The following is an 18,324-nucleotide window of genomic DNA, read 5'->3' as shown; positions in this document are numbered from 1 at the left end:
TACCCTTTGTAAAATGCGCTACGAATGAGGGCTGTTGAAATAGCCACTGAAGAAATGCTAAAGCTTCCTTGTTCATTAAAAGAAGCTAACAATAATGGACAACGTTAGAACTCAGATGTTCTCATCACAGTAAAGTAAGATGATAATTTTGCCAGTTTTCTGATTCACTTTGAGCTTCTTATATACCCAATGCTAGCCATGTGTTCCTAGTTCCAAGATTAAACCTATTGTAAAGATATAATAATTTAAAAAAAAACCAGTTTATTATGGACGTTTTTAAACATGTAGAAAAATGGCAGGAATAATCTGTCAGTCACACGGCTTCGGCAGCGATCGATTCATAGCTGATCCTGTTCAACTGGACCCTCACCCTCCATATGCTTTTTTTCCTTCGTATTCTTTTGAAGCAAATCTCAGATTTAATCATGAATATATAATTTCTTATTGTTACAGTGCTTTGGTTGGACAACCTCAGAGTTTCATTGCTTAGATTTTATATATTCTGTTTATCACACAAATATTATATTTTCATGGTGACATAGACATATATTGGGGACCATATCTGTTTTTTAGTTGTTTAGGTAAAATTCACCTTCTATAAAATTAGCCATTTTAACGTGTACGCTTCAGTGGCCTTGAGTACATTCCCAATGTTCATCCTTTGTTTTCGTTTGCTGTGTCCTTTTGATTCAGGGAATGCTATTAAAAATCAGACAGTTGCCAATGGAGTTGCCAACTTTCAAGGATAAAGTAGAGGGTCTAGGAAATTGGATTTGCACTATACTTAGATTTTTTTTTATATAACTTCTCTTATTTTGGTTTTTCTCCCATCCGTTTTGAAGTAGGATTAAATAATTTTCTGAAGTCATCTTGTATGGATACCTAACAGTTCGTCTTTAACAGACCACTGCTTCTAAGTGATGGGGAATTAATACAAAACTAGGTAAATTCTTAAATACAAGGAGGAGGAGCACACTGTAGAATACAGTCAGAATGATGGGTCAATACTGTGTTGATGGTCTTGAAAAACTAAACTAAAGAGTTTTCAGCCCCACAAGACAATTTAGGCAACATTTTACAGGTATATCAATTATTGCATTTAGTGAAACTCTGTTCATATTTCTGGAAGGAGTAAATTATTGATGCAGCATTTTAATATATTAGGTAGCAGGACAGGAGGAAATGAGACTCTGGATGAGTTTTATGGCACGTGTTATGAGCGGCTGAGGTTTGTTTTGCAACAATCTCTGGGTTTACAGTCTCTGCAGAACAATTTTGGATGGTGTTCAATGTTTATACTAATATTTGGCTATAGGAGTCATCTTTGCGCTGTCTTTCTCCATTGGACCAAGATTGAAATGCTCAGTAACACAAACCTCAGATATTTAAATTAAATTTAAATCAGAAAATCCCTAATGTTTTTTGTACTTTAAAAATTCTAAATGATGAAGAGAATATGAGCACGTGTTCTAGGTAGATACTAAGAAAGTCCACCTTTAAAGACGTTTATTTCTTTAACATTGTTTTCTCTTGGAAAGATGCCTTATAAATTTATTATGTGAGCTCAAGCAACTTCAAATGAAAATGACTGTAATTATTTCTCATCTTTGTTGATAAGTATATGTACTTTGTCACAAAGTTGTAGCCAGTTTGTACACACCATCTTGTGCTCTGCTTTTCTGTTTAATATTAAATTAACTAAGTTCATATCACTAAATATTATATTTCCATGTATGAGGAGTCCACATGCCTATCACTTAACATTGATAAGTAGCATTGTGTCATATTTCTATATTACCATCAATATGAGCCTGTTAGACCCTGAGCTTCCATACTTTGTTATGAATTGTGTATTTAGAAGGTCATCTAGAGATTGTTTGAAATGTTAATTAACATCAATTTATAAAGAAGATACATTAATTGACAGGTATTGTGCAAGGGAAAACTTTCTGAGTATATCAACAGATCATTGAGCCTTAGTCAGTATCATAAATGAAAAATCCTCAGTCCACGTGAATCTTAATAGTATATCATTAAGTATGTCATTATAACCTGTGCTAATGTTTTTATTATGTTTAAAAACAAAAAAAGTCTGGGACCAGCCAGTGGCACAGTGGTTAAGTCTCATGCTCCACTCTGGTGGCCCAGCATTCTTGGATTCCAATCCCAGGCGAGGACTTACACACTGCTCATCCAGCCATGCTGTGGTGGTGTCCCACATACAAAACAGAGGAAGATTGGCACAGATGTTCATGGCAAGTCTTCCTCACTAGAAAAACAAATAAATAAAACCAAAAAACTCATATGATGTAATGAAAGAAACTGGGTCGGGTCAGACCCTCCTCCTTTGGGTCCTAGCTCGTCCCCTGAAGAGCTGTGTAGCTCTCTGCAAGCCACATAACTTATCTGAGTCTAGTTTTCTTTTCTGAACAGAGAGGATAATCTTGTGACACCAAGGAGTGGCTTTACCACCATACCATCCCCCCATTTAGTGGATACGTAACTTTACTTTTTTTTTTGCCTCGCCCCCACCCCCTTTCTGAGTGGAGGGAATGTACCATTGGGGGATTTTGAGTGGGAGGCCATGTTCCTTCGAGAAGCCAGGAGGGCCCTGTAGGCCTCTGTTCTTGCAGACTTGGGCTTAGGTGGTCAGAGTTCCAGCCCTTCTCCCCTTTGCATCCCACACTCCACCCACAGGGCACCTTCTGATTCTGACACGGCCAGGCCGTCTGCCACAAACCTGGGACCTTCTTCCCCTAGCTCTTTGCTTGGCTGGCCCTTTCTCTTCTGGGTCTCAGCTCAGCAGTCATTTCCTGGGAGAGACCTTCCCTAACCACCCTGATTACAGTGGCCTCTTGTCTCTGCCCCTTCCCGTGTGCCAGCACTGGATCCCGGCTTCTCGGTCTGTAATTAGCCTGTGCGCTTTCATTTAGTGCGTGTTGTCTGTCATAGTAATAGTCAGTTCTGTGAGGACAGAGGTCCTGTCAGCCTTCTTCACCCTGTGTCCCCAGGGCCATTGTGCTCAAGACACGTCTGTCGTTGACCGTGGAGTTAATTTGGCAGCCAATTATAAATTTAGGTCCTAGGTGAGTTCTCAAAGTTTCTCTTTTACTTTTGTCTTAAATTTCTCTCACTTGCTTTTGTTCTCTAGAACTTTCTATTCATCTCCTTTTAACTTCAGGGTGGTTAGAGAGCATTTTGGTGGTCAGGAGGGGGCAGGTTGGTCATTTTAGGGGCCTTGGAGAGGCGGGCTGTCCTCATTTTAAGTTGTTGGGTGCATACCAGTCTAGAACACTTGAATATTTCCTTTTGAGAACTGTTTATATTTGTGCTCCCTCTTTTGTGATTATTTCTGGGATTACATCAGGTTTTATACTGGTTTGAAGAAAGAAGGGTCAATTTGACCTAGTTCCTTCAAACTCAGGTTTTCATGGAAACTCAGAATTGGAAGCTCTCATTCACTGGGTTCTCTTCCTTAAACTGGTAAAATACTCCTGTGTCCAGAACAAAAATAATAATGTTAGAAAACAGTTTGTAAATATTTGTAGCTGGTTTTGGCTGTGATTGGGGTTAAGCTAGGAGTTGTGTGCATGTGTGTGCATTTGTGTGTGTGTGTGTGTGTATGTGGGTGTGTAGTGTTCTAGGTTGTGTGTTTTCCATGAAGAACAGACGTTTTCCATTTTTAAAGAATGTTCTTACTTCTTTTAGATATCATTCTTTTTTCATTCTAATACAATGTTTTAGAAGTGTTTAGAAATCACAGACTCAGTTCTGGAAATGACCTCTAGGATCGTCTTGTCGAAGCCCCTCAGCTAGAAAACAGAATTGTCTTAATGAGACGTTTGTGCTTAGTGCTTCATTGGTAAGAACCGTTGCTGTGAAAAGCCCAGTCAGCCATTCTGCCTATAATTTTGGTTGCGTCTGAAGTGGTAATTTGAGCTATTTTTTTTTTCTTGTCAGTTTGGAACAGATGGGATGAATATGACCTTAGGGCTGATAAAAGGACAGCTTTATTCTTTAGCACCAAGAATGAAGGTTTTCCCCTGGTGATGTTCTTGGGTCGCATCTGTGGTTTATTCTCAACTGTGGGTCCTCTTGGTTGGCACCCTAGACGAAGAATAGAAGAGGTAAATGAATTGCCTATTTACAAAAATGATCCAGCAGTTTCTCTTCTAACTTCGAGATTATAGTATTTAAGGATAAAGCTTCATTACCCTTAGAGACTCAAACATGGCTTAAGTAAGATATCCAGATATTCTCCCGCCTCTTCTAACAGTTTAAGTAGGGTAGGCTGGCAAGACGGTTCTGCTCCATGAAGCCACTTGGGGATCCGGGTTCTTTCCATCTTATTGTGCCTTGAAGGGAGAGTCATGAAACACCCAGACTCTTTGTCAAAAGAGATGGAGGAATTAGCCTCACCAGGTAGTCAGAAATAGTTATAGGTGGGCTCTGCTGCAAGATAGCTGGTGGTCCTTTTGTTCCTGGTGATCTGAAGAACAGGACGGGTCAGAATACCCAGGTGCAGTTTAGGGATCTGTACCTCTATAAAACGAGTTCTGAGCTCTGGCTTTATGCAATCTGATTTTTTTTTTTTTAAAGATTGGCTCCTGAGCTAACATCTGTTGCCAATCTTTTTTTTTTTTTTTTTTTTTCCTCCTTGTCCTCCCCAAAGCCCCCAGTACGTAGTTACGTAGTTGTATATTCTAGTTGTAGGTCCTTCTAGTTGTGGCATGTGGGATGCCGCCTCAGTGTGGCCTGATGAGCGGTGCCAGGTCCGTGCCTAGGATCCGAACCAGTGAAACCCTGGCCCGCCGAAGCAGAGCATGCGAACTTAACCACTCGGCCAGGGGGCCGGCCCCAACCTGATTCTTTCAAGTATGTTTCATGGTTGTCAGTAATTTAGAATGAGCCATGCTTTGAGAGTTCAAGAAATCTGCATTTTAAGGCTGACATGTTACCACTAATTTTTGGGTGACCTTGGGGAAATCTGATTTCTGTGTCTATAAAATGAGGGGCTTAGATTGGAACAATCTTTTAAGAGTCCTTCTAGCACTCGTATTATGGGTTCCAGAATCCTCTTTAGTTACCTTAATGGTGTTTAACTTTACATGGGCCGTTTCAACAGGCCATTATAAGCTCCTTGTGTATGGACTGAAATACTATGATTATTTCACTCTTGGTTTAAGGCGTAAAAATGAATGACTGTTCTCACTCTTGAAAATTATTAATACTACTCTCTTGCATGCATATGATACGTAAGAGTTTACCAGGTTCTTTCATATACCTTTCTCATGTAATTTGTATGGCAGATAATCATTCCTGTTTTAGAGATAAGGGACCAGTGGCTCAGGAGTTAACTGGCTTGTCCAGTTCACAAGCAAATGAGCTATTATTAGAAGGAACCTAGGGGCTTTGACTCCTAATCCAGTGTTCATTTCATTGTACCATTCCATCACCTCCACTACCACATGGGTAAGTACTTCTCTGTGGCCAAGAATGGTGTGTGTGTTTGTTGGCAACATAATTTAAATGTTATTTTCCTATTTGTGACTGTCTAACTCTTTTTCAAGGTCTAAAGTGGCAAAAGTTTCAGGAATTTTATCCTTGACTCAGAAAAGCCAGAGGCAGAAACAAACAAGGCAACAGAAGGTCCAATTCTGAATCTCAGTCCTCTCACTTTTAATCAGCGAGTGGCCAAGGAGATTATGCAATCAGCTTCCTCATTTGTACAATGAGAATACACGCATCCCTCAGAATTGTCGTGAAATTGTAGACACAAATGCACGTTGAAACTATAAAATGGAAAATAGAGCCTAGGGCTAGGCAAGCACATTATGAATTCTTTTTCATCATCCATTGAGAAAATCTCCAAGAGAAGATCTGGTCTCCCAGTTTGGTGTGTCATTAGGTAACCCATGGCGGCAAGGATGCACTTGGGTGTCGTGACGGCTCCCTGGGCTGGGCTCGGGCTCATCTGTGACCACAGTGGGTTTAGTCCATTGGCAGCAGAGCTTTCCTTTATCTCCTCTGATCCCCTGCTCCCAGGAACTGTGCCCTGGGTAGGCACCTGGCATCTTCAGAAATTGGAAGCACTTCGCGCAGCCCATCTCTGGGCAGAGTCAGGCCTGGGCAGAACTTTGCTTTCCAAACTGACCTCAGCCATTTGGGTCTGCTTGCATTAGCTGGTTTAGATGGGGAGCAGCGCGTAATTGCCAGACCTTCGAAGTGACCTTCCCATCAAGTCAATTGTTAGAGTGGAAGTGAGCCTCAGACCAAATTCTGCCATACGTGCAAACACTTCTTAGCAAACAGACAAAAAAAATTGTTCACACACTCTGTTCTGAACACTTAAAGGTTGGAGAACTCGGATTTTTCTCCAGCTTACAGAACAGAGTGTGAACAATTTTTTACCTCTAATATTTGTTGCATCCATTTGTCTTGAGTACCACTGCCCATTCCCCGAAATCCTGCTGATCAAGCAAAGCTCAGTTTATTGGCCCTGCTGCAGTCGGAGAGAACGCCTCCTTGACTTCTCAGAGGCGTGAGCCAAAGGGAGGATATTTATAGGCTTTGAGGGCCCTGGCGGGGTGACTTTAAGGTGAGTCTTATGATAGAAGGAATTGATTAGGTTTGGGCAGAGTTTATGGTGTAATAGCTTTGGATTGGTGGGCAAATGGAGGGGAGCGTCTGAAGCAAGATTTGATGAGTAAGCTGGGAGTTTTGAGAAACCATTTTAGTTGGTTATTTTTGCTTATTCTCAGTGTTATTTACTGTAGGATCAGAAAAATATGGCTGGTCCCAGAAATGATTAACATAGAGATAAGAAATTATGTTGGTTTTATTTCTCACCACAGATTTCACAGAGAATCCGTTTTTAACATCCATTACGCTAATTAAACAAGCTAATAGTTTCATCAGTTGGACAATCCTTTCCATAGTCACCATGCTAACTTAGCAAAGTCACGTGGATGTTGTTGGGAGATAAAGATAAAGGAAGCTTCTGGACTGTGGCCTTTCTCATAAACGCTAGATAACTATCCTGGAAGATGAATTCCTGACTGTCTTTAGGGTATTACTTGAAGCAACCAATATGTACATGGTAGCACACTGTCTGTGCTGAAGTATTTCAAAGTGCATCACAGACTCGCTGTACTAGTATGTGAGTATCTGCGCCCTCTCTCTATCCTGCATCCAGGCTGTCTGGGCCTAAAACACTATAGTGATCCATTCTGAATATGGCAGTGAAAACTGCATGAACTATGAATGATTTGGGGCAAGAGGGGAGACCATTTTGAATTGGGGAGCATCTTAAAACAGATGCACCATCATGTGAAAAGTTGCCGAATAATATATATGCTACCATTTGTGTGTTTTCCTTAAACCTGGGGGATCATATACATGTGTTTGTAGTTACATGGAAAACTTCTGAAAAGATGGAAGAAACTGTTTATGGTAGGCACTTCTGTTGAGTGCCGCGGGAATGGGAAGGAGGGAAATTTTACCTTTCCACTTTATATCTGGAGAGGACTTGTATTGTGTGAGGAGGAGCCTGGTTTCGTCATGTTTTGTTTGGGTTTTGGCCATCGGTTCCTGCAGTATCTGAACTCTCTTTTTGGGGTTGATTTATCTGCCTTTATGTGAGAGGCAGGCCCCACTTCCAGCTATGGAAGCTCCTGAGGCCAGATGCTTACACTCCCGAAATCCAGCAGTCAGGGTGTGAGCCTGTGACCTCCACCCACGGAAGCTCCTGCCCCAGGCGCTGCAGCTGGAGCCATTGATGCAGACTAGCCGGGGCAGCTTAGAATTCATTAGGCAAAAAAGGCAGCTGGTGTCCAAGGCTGGCAGACAGGAACCTGGTCTTCCTGTGGCATGACCTTGGTAGAGGTCCCAGTACCCAGCTTCCCTTGGCTCCTTCCTGGGTTTCTGAGCCTGGTTCCTGTGGATTCTGTGAGCTACTTGATAGCCTTGCAAGAAATTCCTTTTCTGCTTAAATAGCCTGAGTTGGTTTCTGTTGTTCATAACATAATCAAGAACTCTGCTGTGGGACTGTGATCTTTTTCTTCCATGGACGTTGCTTTCATCACAGTTTTTAAAAAGCTAGCTCAAAAATAAAGACGTTGATTTTAAACGTTTGGTCATTTATGGCAACTCAGTTGAAGAAGAAGAAATCCAGTAGGTGTTCAAGTTAGACGGATTTATGGTGAGTGCTTGACTTGGGTGGGAAGCGTTGGGTGGAGGAGGCTGGGGGTGTCAGGGCCAAGACAGCTGGAACTGGGTCTTATTAGCTGGAATTTCTCAGCGAGAATACCAAAAGGGTTTCCTTTGGAGCTCTTTAGAAAAGAATAATTTATAAATGGACATTGTGTCTTAGCGGGGAAAGACCTAGACTGATCCAGTTCCCCTAATTAGTTGTATAATTTAGGGCATAATAAATAAATCACCTCTCTGAAACTGTTTCCTGTTTATTTTATGTCTGTATCTTTAAAATATATTTGTATACGATATGTATAACATGCTGTATATATATATCAAACATATATGGTATATATACATACACATTATATATATATATATCAAACATATGTTGGTGTATATACACATACACAATATATGTATATATCAAACATACATATGGTGTGTATATATGTATACACACACACACATCTATCTATCTCAAACACACCACTGTGACATTTTATTTATTTACTTTTATTTTTATTTTTTGAGGAAGATTACCTCTGAGCTAACATCTCCCGCCAATCCTCCTCTTTTTGCTGAGGAAAACTGGCCGTGAGCTAACATCCACGCCCACCTTCCTCTGCTTTATACGTGGGACACCTGCCACAGCATAGCCTGCCAAGCGGTGCCCTGTCCGCACCCGGGATCTGAACCCGCGAACCCCGGGCCGCCGAAGCGGAACGTGCGCGCTTAACCGCTGCACCACCAGGCCGACCCCACAACGTGACATTTTATAGTTTACTAAATGCCTTTTAAGAGGAAAAAAATATTTTTTATTTAAAAAAGGGAGAGCTCATTAGACTTCTTACTCTTATTAAAAATAATAATTAGATGCCTCTGCGTTTCTCCCAGCATCCAAACCTGATTACACTCCCTCAAATTAACCGTTTTAAACTCTTTTTGGTGTTAGTGCTCCTGGTGGTTGTCTGCATCTTCCTAAAAGCGAGGGATTTGTAACACTAATGCTCTCCCACCTATCCTCCTCTCTTACTTTTTTGTAATTATTTTTATTTCCCCTATGGATGACTTTATAATTTTAAATAATATTTTAAGCTTCTATTTCTTTTTTTTAAAGATTGATTCTTTTATATGTTTTTTTAGATTAATATTTTTTTTTTTAATTGCAGTAACATTGGGTTATAACATTATATAGCTTTTGGATGTACATCATAATATATTTCTAATTCTGTGTGGATTACATCATGTTCACCACCCAAAAACCAATTATAGTCCATCCCCTCACATGTGGGCCTAATCACCCCTTTTGCCCTCCCCCCTCTTTCCCCATGGTAACCACCAATCCAATCTCCGTTGCTGTGTGTTTGTTTGTCGTTTTTATCTTCTGCTTATGAGTGAGATCATAGGTATTTGACTTTCTCCCTCTGACTTATTTCACTCAGGATAATACCCTCAAGGTCCATCCATGTTGTCACAAATGGCCGGATTTCATCATTTTTTATGGCTGAGTAGTATTCTGTTGTGTATAAATACCACATCTTCTTTATCCATTCGTCCCTTGATGGGCACCTAGGCTGCTTCCAAGTCTTGGCTATTGTGTATAATGCTGCGATGAACATCGGGGTGCATGTATATTTATGCCTTTGTGTTTTCAAGTTCTTTGGATAAATACCCAGCAGTGGGATAGCTGGATCATATGGTAGATCTATTCTTAACTTTCTGAGGATACTCCATACTGCTTTCCATAGTGGCTGCACCCATTTGCACTCCCACCAGTGGTGTACGAGGGTTCCCTTCTCTGCACATCCTCTCTGACACTTGTTGTCTCCTGTCTTGTTAATTATAGCCATTCTGACCAGAGTGAGGTGATATCTCATGGTAGTTTTGATTTGCATTTCCCTGATAGCTAATGATGTTGAGCATCTTTTCGTATGCCTCTTGGCCATCTGTATATCTTCTTTGGAGAAATCTCTATTCAGATCTTTTGCCCATTTTTTAATTGGGTCGTTGGTTTTTTTGTTGTTGAGCTGTATGAGTTCTTTGTATATTTTGGATATTAACCCCTTATCTGATATGTGCTTTGCAAATATCTTCTCCCAATTGTTAGGTTGTCTTTTTGTTTTGTTGATGGTTTCCTTTGCTGTGCAGATAAGCTTTTATTTCTTAATTCATCAACTTTGGCTAATATCTTTTGACTCTGTCTTTTATAAGATGAAGAAATTTGCACTTAGCTCTGCTTCTTTCTCCCTTCGACCTCCCAATTTTTGATACTAACACCATTACCTTTATACGATTGTCAATGTTTTAAAATTTACATTTTGCTCTTAAACTGTATTACACCATTCAAAATTTGTCTATAAATTGTTTCTATACTAGTGAAAATCAATAATAGTATTTATACTATTTTAATTATGAGAATGTGATTGTAACAGGATGTTAGAATTGGATTCTTTATTTCCAGATTCACCTGAGGCCACCATAGAACAGATGCCAGCAGCTCCCGCAGTACAGATTGTGTTTGACTGTCTAAGCAGGACTTGCAAAGCTTCTGGGTGAAAACCAGTTTTGCAACCCTTAGCTGATCTGCATCTCCCAGCTTATAAACAGATTAGGGGTTAAAGAGACAAATGGGTTGAAGAAAACTACTGAATTGCTGTGGCATTTTGAGTTCCATCCGCCATGGGGGAGAGGAGAGGTGCTTAAAGATAAGCACTTGGAGAGCTGACATGGGTCCCTTGGTGGTTGCCTGGGCTGGTGTCCGGCACATGCCTGGGGAATTTAAAGGGCTGGCTGGAGTGCCCAGTGGCCTCAGAGTTACAGAGTGCAGTTGGGAAATAACTGGACCTTCACAGGCCAAGCCCAAGAAGCGTACTTCCAGCTGCCCAGATGGGCCCCGCAAGAGAGAGCAGGCCTGGGATGAGCTTAGATCCGGCCCCGGAGAGCCCCGGAGAGGAGTGAGGAGACCACAGCAGAGAGAGGCCCTGCTAGCTGGCACTGCTGGATGCCCTGGTCAAGGGAACTGCGGGCTCTCTACAGCAGCAGGTATCTCAGGGGAGCCAACGGAAGCACTGGAAGCACCGGGCCGAGAGTCCTCTGTAAACATTTGCTGAGGCGAGATGTGAAGACTCAGGTGAACTCTTGCTGCCCCTTATCTTGTTTACCATCATGCGCCAGCCTCCCCCTGCTCCCCCTCCTCTCCGAAATGACAGAGCTGTGGCTAGCAGGCTTCAGGAGGAGAAGTGGATGCAAAAAGGAGGGAAACTGAGAACATTGCATTGCTCCCTTGCCCTTCCCACCGCAGGCCTGCTTGCTCCCTGCAATAATCAGCCTGGTGAAAGGGAGAGAAGCTGAAATCTAAAGGAAGTGCTGAGTTTTGATTGGGACACAGGTCTGGATATTTTAACTACAGAAAGGAGACTTTTTGTGACTTGAAGTGACTGGATGACTTTTTGCATCCGATATTGGCCAGAGAAGTCATGGGCGCGGCCCCAAATTTCATCTAAGGTGTCAGGAAGATCTGACCCTACAAAATGGGCTGGAACAACATTGGGAGAAGAACACAAGGGTTTTCTGTTGACCCATGTGAGTCCTGCTTGTTCAAGGGATCAGCTACATTATTTACTGTAGCATGGGGAAGAATGCTTGGATCTAGAGAGAAGGACATGCAACCCCATGCCACTCAAAGGAGGACAGTTCCCGACAGCCAAGTCAGATCTCTTCTTCTTTCTTATTCTCTGTCATTTGCTCAGAATCATGCCACATTTTAGTTTGCCTCAGCTTTGGACTGTGACTCTCATATGTAGATTTATGTTTTTCCTGGAGTTTCGAAATGACTCTCTTCTTTTTCTTGTTAACAAAAAAGATACCTAATCTCAGAGATAATCTAGCTGCTGCTGCTTCAAAATAGGTTTATTGAGATATAATTGACATACCATAACATCGACTCATTTAAAGTGTACAGTTCGATGGTCGTTAGCATGTTCTCAGATTTCGCAAAAACATCACCATCATCAATTGTAGAACATTTTTATTACCTGAAAAGAAACCCTGTACCCAGTAGAAGTCACTCCTAAATTCCTGCCAATACCCTCAGTCCTAGGAAACCATTAGTGCAGTTTCTGTTTCTATAGGTTTGCCTATTCTGGATATTTCAAATAAATGGAATCATATAATATGTGATCCTTTGTAACCGGCTTCTTTCACTTAGTATATGTTTTTAGCATCATATTTTTAAGGGTCATCCACATGGCAGCATGACTCAGTAATTTTGTTTTTGTTGTTGTTGAATAATATTCCAATGATGGGTATACCACATTTTATTTCTCTATTCATCAGTTGATGGACATTTCTACTTTTTGGCTGTAATGAATAATGCTGCTGTGAACATTAGTGTACAAGTTTTTGTGGACATGTTTTCACTGGCTGTATGGCTAGGGATGGAATTGCTGGGTCGTGTGGTTAACTCTTTATTTAACATTTTGAGGACCTGTTTTTCAAAGTGGCTGTGTCGTTTTACATTCCCATCAGCAGTATATGCACGTTCTGATTTCTCTGCTCTTCGTCAACACTTTTACTATTGTCTGTCCTTTTGATCATAGCCATCTTTATGGGTGTGAAGTGGGATCTCATTGTGGTTTGAATTTGATGTTGAACAGCTTTTCACGTGCTTGTTGGCCATTTGTGTATCTTCTTTGGAGAAGTGTCTGTTCAGATCCCTTGCCCATTTTTAAATTGGATTATTTCTCTTTTTGTAACAAGTCCCTTATCAGATATATGATTTGGGAGTAATTTCTTTCATTCTGTGGGTTATCTTTTTACTTTTTTTGATGTCCTTTGAAGCACAAAAGTTTTTAATTTTGATGAAGTCTCGTTTATCTATTTTTTCTTTTGTTGCTGTACTGTCACATCTGAGGAGGCTGGTCTAGCCCAAGACCATGAAGATTTACTGCTCTATTTTTTTAAGAGTTTTATTGTTTGAGCTCTGCTTAGGTCTGTGATTCATTTTGAGTTAATTTTTGCATATGGTGTGAGGCGGTGGTCCAAGCTCATTCTTTTGCATGTGCATTTCCAGTTGTCCCAGCACCATTTGTTGAAAAGACTGTTCTTCCCTCATTGAGTTGTCTTGGAACCCTTGTTGAAAATTAGTTGACTCTAAGCATGGGGTTTATTCATCTAGCTTCTTTTTTTTTTAGGAAGATTAGTCCTGAGCTAACATCCACTGCCAATCCTCCTCTTTTTTCTGAGGAAGACTGGCCCAGAGCTAACATCCATGCCCATCTTCCTCCACTTTGTATGTGGGACGCCTGCCACAGCATGGCTTGCCAAGCGGTGCCATGTCCACACCCGGGATCCGAACTGGCGGACCCCGGGCCACCGAAGCAGAACATGTGCATTTAACCTCTGCGCCACCGGGCCGGCCCCCATCTAGCTTCTTAATCATACTGGTTCTGCTAGTTGTTCCACTTTCTGCTTTGGACATTTCTGTCTGAGACTACTGACTTGCTCTTCTAATTTGGACTTAATTGTTTTCTAGGCCTGCTGCACAGATGTCATCCCAATATTCCTTTTCTCTGTATTCTTGGATTAGAGCCACTGTTTCTTAGAGCTCGTGCATTCTTCTTCCTTGAATTCCTTTTTCATTTTGCCAAAGAACATTCTCAAATAATAATTTTTAGAAAGAATGTGAGAGAAGGGAACTGCCTTAGGGTTTGGATGTCTTCATGTGTCTTTGTTTTGCGCTCCCACTTGAATGATGGATTGGCTGGATAGAGAATTCTGGGTTCAAAATAACTCTCCTTCCAAGTTTTGAAGGCATTGCTTGATGACTTTGTCATGATGAGAAGCGCGATGCTGACCTGATTCTTGTTGCTTAATAGGCAACCTCTTTTTTTCTATCTGGAAGCTTTTAGGATCTTTACTTTCGTATTTATAAAGTTTAATTTTCAAAAAGATAAAATCATGACTCACAGGCAAATGTAAAATGAACCTGTGTCATTAATGAGGGAAAACTGGTTCAAAGAGCCTTTGAGAAACTACGTACTTACAGGCAATGTTAAGAGAAGATTGCTGAGATAGATACAGAGCTGGTTGACATCCAGCAGGGCTGGAAACTGTAACTTTGGAGGTTTTCTGTTCCATTGGACAGAACTTATTTTCATCTTTACTGAAAAAAACCTACAACTTAAACTCTGACTCTACAGAGTTGTAACATAGCCAAGTAAATAAAGAAATAAGTAAATAAAATATCCAGTAATCTCTTTTGCCTATTTCCAAGTTTCAGATTATTTTTCTGAGAGTCTTCTGAAATTACATGAGAATACGTCTAGATGTGGGTCATTTTCCTTTATCCTTTTTGAGTGTTTTTGTTCTTTGAGTATTTGAGCTCTTTTAATTTGAAGAGATGTGTCTCTCTGCAATACTGAGCAGTTGTCTTTGTTATTCCTTTGATTATTTCTTTCCCTCCATTTACTCGCTCTTTCTAGAACATCTAATAATCATATGTCGTTCCTCTTGAATTGCACTTGTTTCTTAACTTTTCAGTCTCACGTTTTCTATTTATTTGTCTTTTTTATTTAGGTTGTGGATATTGAAATTGTTTTGTCCTGCCATTTTGTTGAAGTACTTATTTTGAGAATTATATATTTTATGTTCAGAAACTCTTTTTTAATCTCTGATTTATCCTTTTTTTTTTTTTTGGTAAGGTAGATTGTCCCTGAGCTACCATCTGTGGCAGTCTTCCTCTGTTTTGTATGTGGGACACTTCCACAGCATGGCTTGATGTGTGGTGTGTGGGTCCACGCCCGGGATCTGAACCTGCAAACCCTGGGCCGCCGAAGCAGAGGGCACAAACTTAACCACCACACCACGGGGCAGGCCCCTGATTTCTCCTTTTTCATAGCAGCTGTTCTTGTTTAATGTATGCTGTAATTTCCATCTCTTTGAAGATACATATTAGGTACATTTTCTTTTATATTCTGTGAGTAATCTACATTTCTTTCTGGGAGTCAGTGGTTCTGGGTGACATCTTGGTCCTTCTTTTTTGTGCTGTTAGATTTTTGAGTGTCTGTTGATCCTTGATTGTTCATCCTAGTTATGACTAAAGAACTAAGTAGGTAATATTAGTAATGATACACACATAACTGGGATGCATGTATCAACACACTCATCCTATGAGGTGTTATTAGTGTCCTCATTCTGAGGAATCCAAGGCACAGAGAGGTTAAGTAATTTGCCCAGGGTCTCATAGCTAGGAGTAGCAGAGCTGGCATGTGATCTCAGGTGGTCTGTGTCTAGAGTTCATGCTCTTAATCACCCTCTTGCTTGTGTGGGTCTGTCTCTGGGTGCTCTGTGCAGCTGAGTGGCTTTGAGTGATGGGTAGGCCTTATTTTGGGGTGTGCTGGAGAGAAGCAGGCGGATGACCCTGTTATGCCAAAAAAGGACACTCGATTTTGAACTGAACAGGCCACCACCAGACACCCTGTCCCCCAGGCAGATCATCCAGCTCTTTTAGAAAGAAGTTCACTAGTCTTAGCCGGTAGGCAAATGCTTCTTCTCCTTGTTGCTTCTGTCCCTGCAAAAGTCTCTTCAATATTTTTTCAAAGTTTTATTATGAAGATTCTCAAACTTATGGAAAAGTTGAGCAAATAACAGTGCATTCTCATCTACCCTCCACTTTCATTCAGTAGCTGTTAACATTTTGCCGTTTTTGCTGTGTCTATACATAAGTAATATATTTTATGTTGAATGCTTTCAGAGTTTCAGACTTCATGGTACTTCACCTCGATTTGCTTTAGGAGGCGTCTCCTAAACAAAGATATCCTTCTTCCTCGCTATAATAACATTATCATTACTAAGAGAATTATCAGTAATTTCCTAATGTCATCTAATATTCAGCCCATATTTAAATTTCCATGATTATTCCCAAGTGTCATGTAACTTTTTCTTAGTCAAAAAGCTTTTTACCTGAAGTATGATTTGTGCACATTTCTGTATATATAAGTATACAGCTTGATGTATTATCAAGAAGTGAATACCCCTGTGTAACCTAGTTCTTTTTTTTTTTAATCTAGGCCCCAATCAAGTTTCAGTCGTTTGATTTGATTACCCTCTCTCTCTTTAGTCTTTTGGATTCTAGAATATTCTTTCTGCCACATTTTCTTCTTTTCCCAGGAATTGACTTTGTAAAGAGTTGAGTCCAATTGGTTTATTTCTCCTCCTCCTCCCTCTCCTTTATCTTCTCCCCTCCCCATCCCCTTTCCTTTTCCTCCTCTTCTTTTCCTTCTTCTCCTTCTCAACCCTCTCCTCTTCCATTTTCTCCTCCTCCTCTTCTTTCTTCTTTTGATTTAGAAATTTTCAAATATACTCCTAATCTCAGAGAAATACGACAGTCTCCTTGTGTCCATTGTCCATCACAATAATCATCAATGCATGTTCCCACTTGTCTCATCTTTCCCCCAACCATTTCTCTTCTCCTTTGCCATTGGATTGTTTTGAAATAAATCCCAGCCCTCACCACATTTCATCCTTAAATTTGTGTAAATATTTATAAAAGACGTGGCTTGGAGCTCAGCAATGGTTGTTGACTAAAGCATGAACACATGACCTCCCCGTGTAACAGCCACCCAGCATGGTGGCTGGGTTCTAGACGGAGCGTCTTAGACGAGTGTTCTAAGAACCCAAGCTTCTTAGGATCTAGCCTTGGATGTCCCAAAATGTTACTCCCGCTACCTTCTAGTGGTCAACCAAGTTCCTAAGGCCAGCTTAGAATCAAGGGGAGGGGAATTAGGAATTTGACTCTGCTTATTCTCCTCTTTTTTTTTTATTTTGCGATTCTTAAAAATTGTGGTAAGGGGCCGGCCCTGTGGCCGAGTGGTTAAGTTCACGTGCTCTGCTGCAGGCGGCCCAGTGTTTCGTCGGTTCGAATCCTGGGCATGGACATGGCACTGCTCATTGAGCCACGCTGAGGCGGCGTCCCACATGCCACAACCAGAAGGATCCACAACTAAGAATATACAACTATGTACCTGGGGGCTTTGGGGAGAAAAAGGAAAAAAATAAAATCTTAAAAAAAAAAAATTGTGGTAAGCGAGGTTGGCCCAGTGGCACAGCGGTTAAGTTCACATGTTCTGCTTTGGTGGCCCAGGGTTCACTGGTTTGGATCCCAGGTGGAGACCTAACACCTCTTGGCAAGCCATACTGTGGTTGGCGTCCCACATATAAAGTAGAGGAAGATGGGCATGGATGTTAGCTCAGGGCCAGTCTTCCTCAGTGAAAAGAGGAGGATTGGTGGCAGATGTTAGCTCAGGGCTGATATTCCAAAAAAAAAAAAAAATTTGTGGTAAGGGTCGGCTTGGTGGTGTAGTGGTTAAGTTTGTGCACTCTGCTTCAGTGGCCCAGGGTTCACAGGTTCAGATCCTAGGCTTGGACCTAAATACCACTTATCAAGCCATGCTGTGGCGGCGTCCCACCTACAAAATAGAGGAAGACTGGCACAGATGTTAGCTCAGCCACAATCTTCCTCACCAAAAAAAAAAATTGTGGTAAAATATACTTATTTTAAATTTTATCATTTAACCCTTTGAAAGTGTCCTATTCAATGGCATTAAGTACATTCACAACGCTGTGCAACCATCACCACTCTCCGTTTCCAGACTTTTTCTTCATCCCAAACAGAAACTCTGTACCCATTCAACAATAACTCCCCATTCCTCCTCCCCCATTGATACTCACCATTCTACTTTCTGTCTCTATGAATTTGACTACTCTAAGTACATTGGATAAGTGGAATCATACAGGTGTAGCCTTTTGTATCTGGCTCATTTCACTTAATATAATGTTTTCAAGGTTCATTCATGCTGTGGCATGTGTCAGTATTTCCTTCCTTTTTAAGGTCGGATAATATTCCATCGTATGTATTGGACTCCACCTCTTGATGTGAGAAACAGCCTGTGAGCCCAGAGAGGGAAGGACTTGATGGTGGCCATTTCTGGAGACTGTTGACTCTGGATAGCTTCTCAAGAGCTGTGACCTTCTTGCTGGGGAGTCATAAGATCTGACTCTAACTTGCTGAACATTGAGAAGCTAACAGCAGTGGAGAAGGAGCTAGAATCAGGCAAAGAATGAAAACTG

The 18,324-nt window shown here is 41.1% G+C and overlaps 1 protein-coding gene across 2 annotated transcripts in view; it reads left to right on the top strand.

The window, feature by feature from the left end:
* Nucleotides 1-18,324, top strand: part of ENTREP1 (endosomal transmembrane epsin interactor 1) — a 61,929-nt gene that overhangs the window by 10,308 nt on the left and 33,297 nt on the right. The window lies entirely within an intron of this gene.

The sequence above is a fragment of the Equus caballus genome, chromosome 23 (genome assembly GCF_041296265.1).
Source record: "Equus caballus isolate H_3958 breed thoroughbred chromosome 23, TB-T2T, whole genome shotgun sequence".
Lineage (NCBI taxonomy): Eukaryota > Metazoa > Chordata > Mammalia > Perissodactyla > Equidae > Equus > Equus caballus.
The sequence above is the reverse complement of the archived record's forward strand: the minus strand, read 5'-3'. Positions and strand labels throughout refer to the sequence as shown.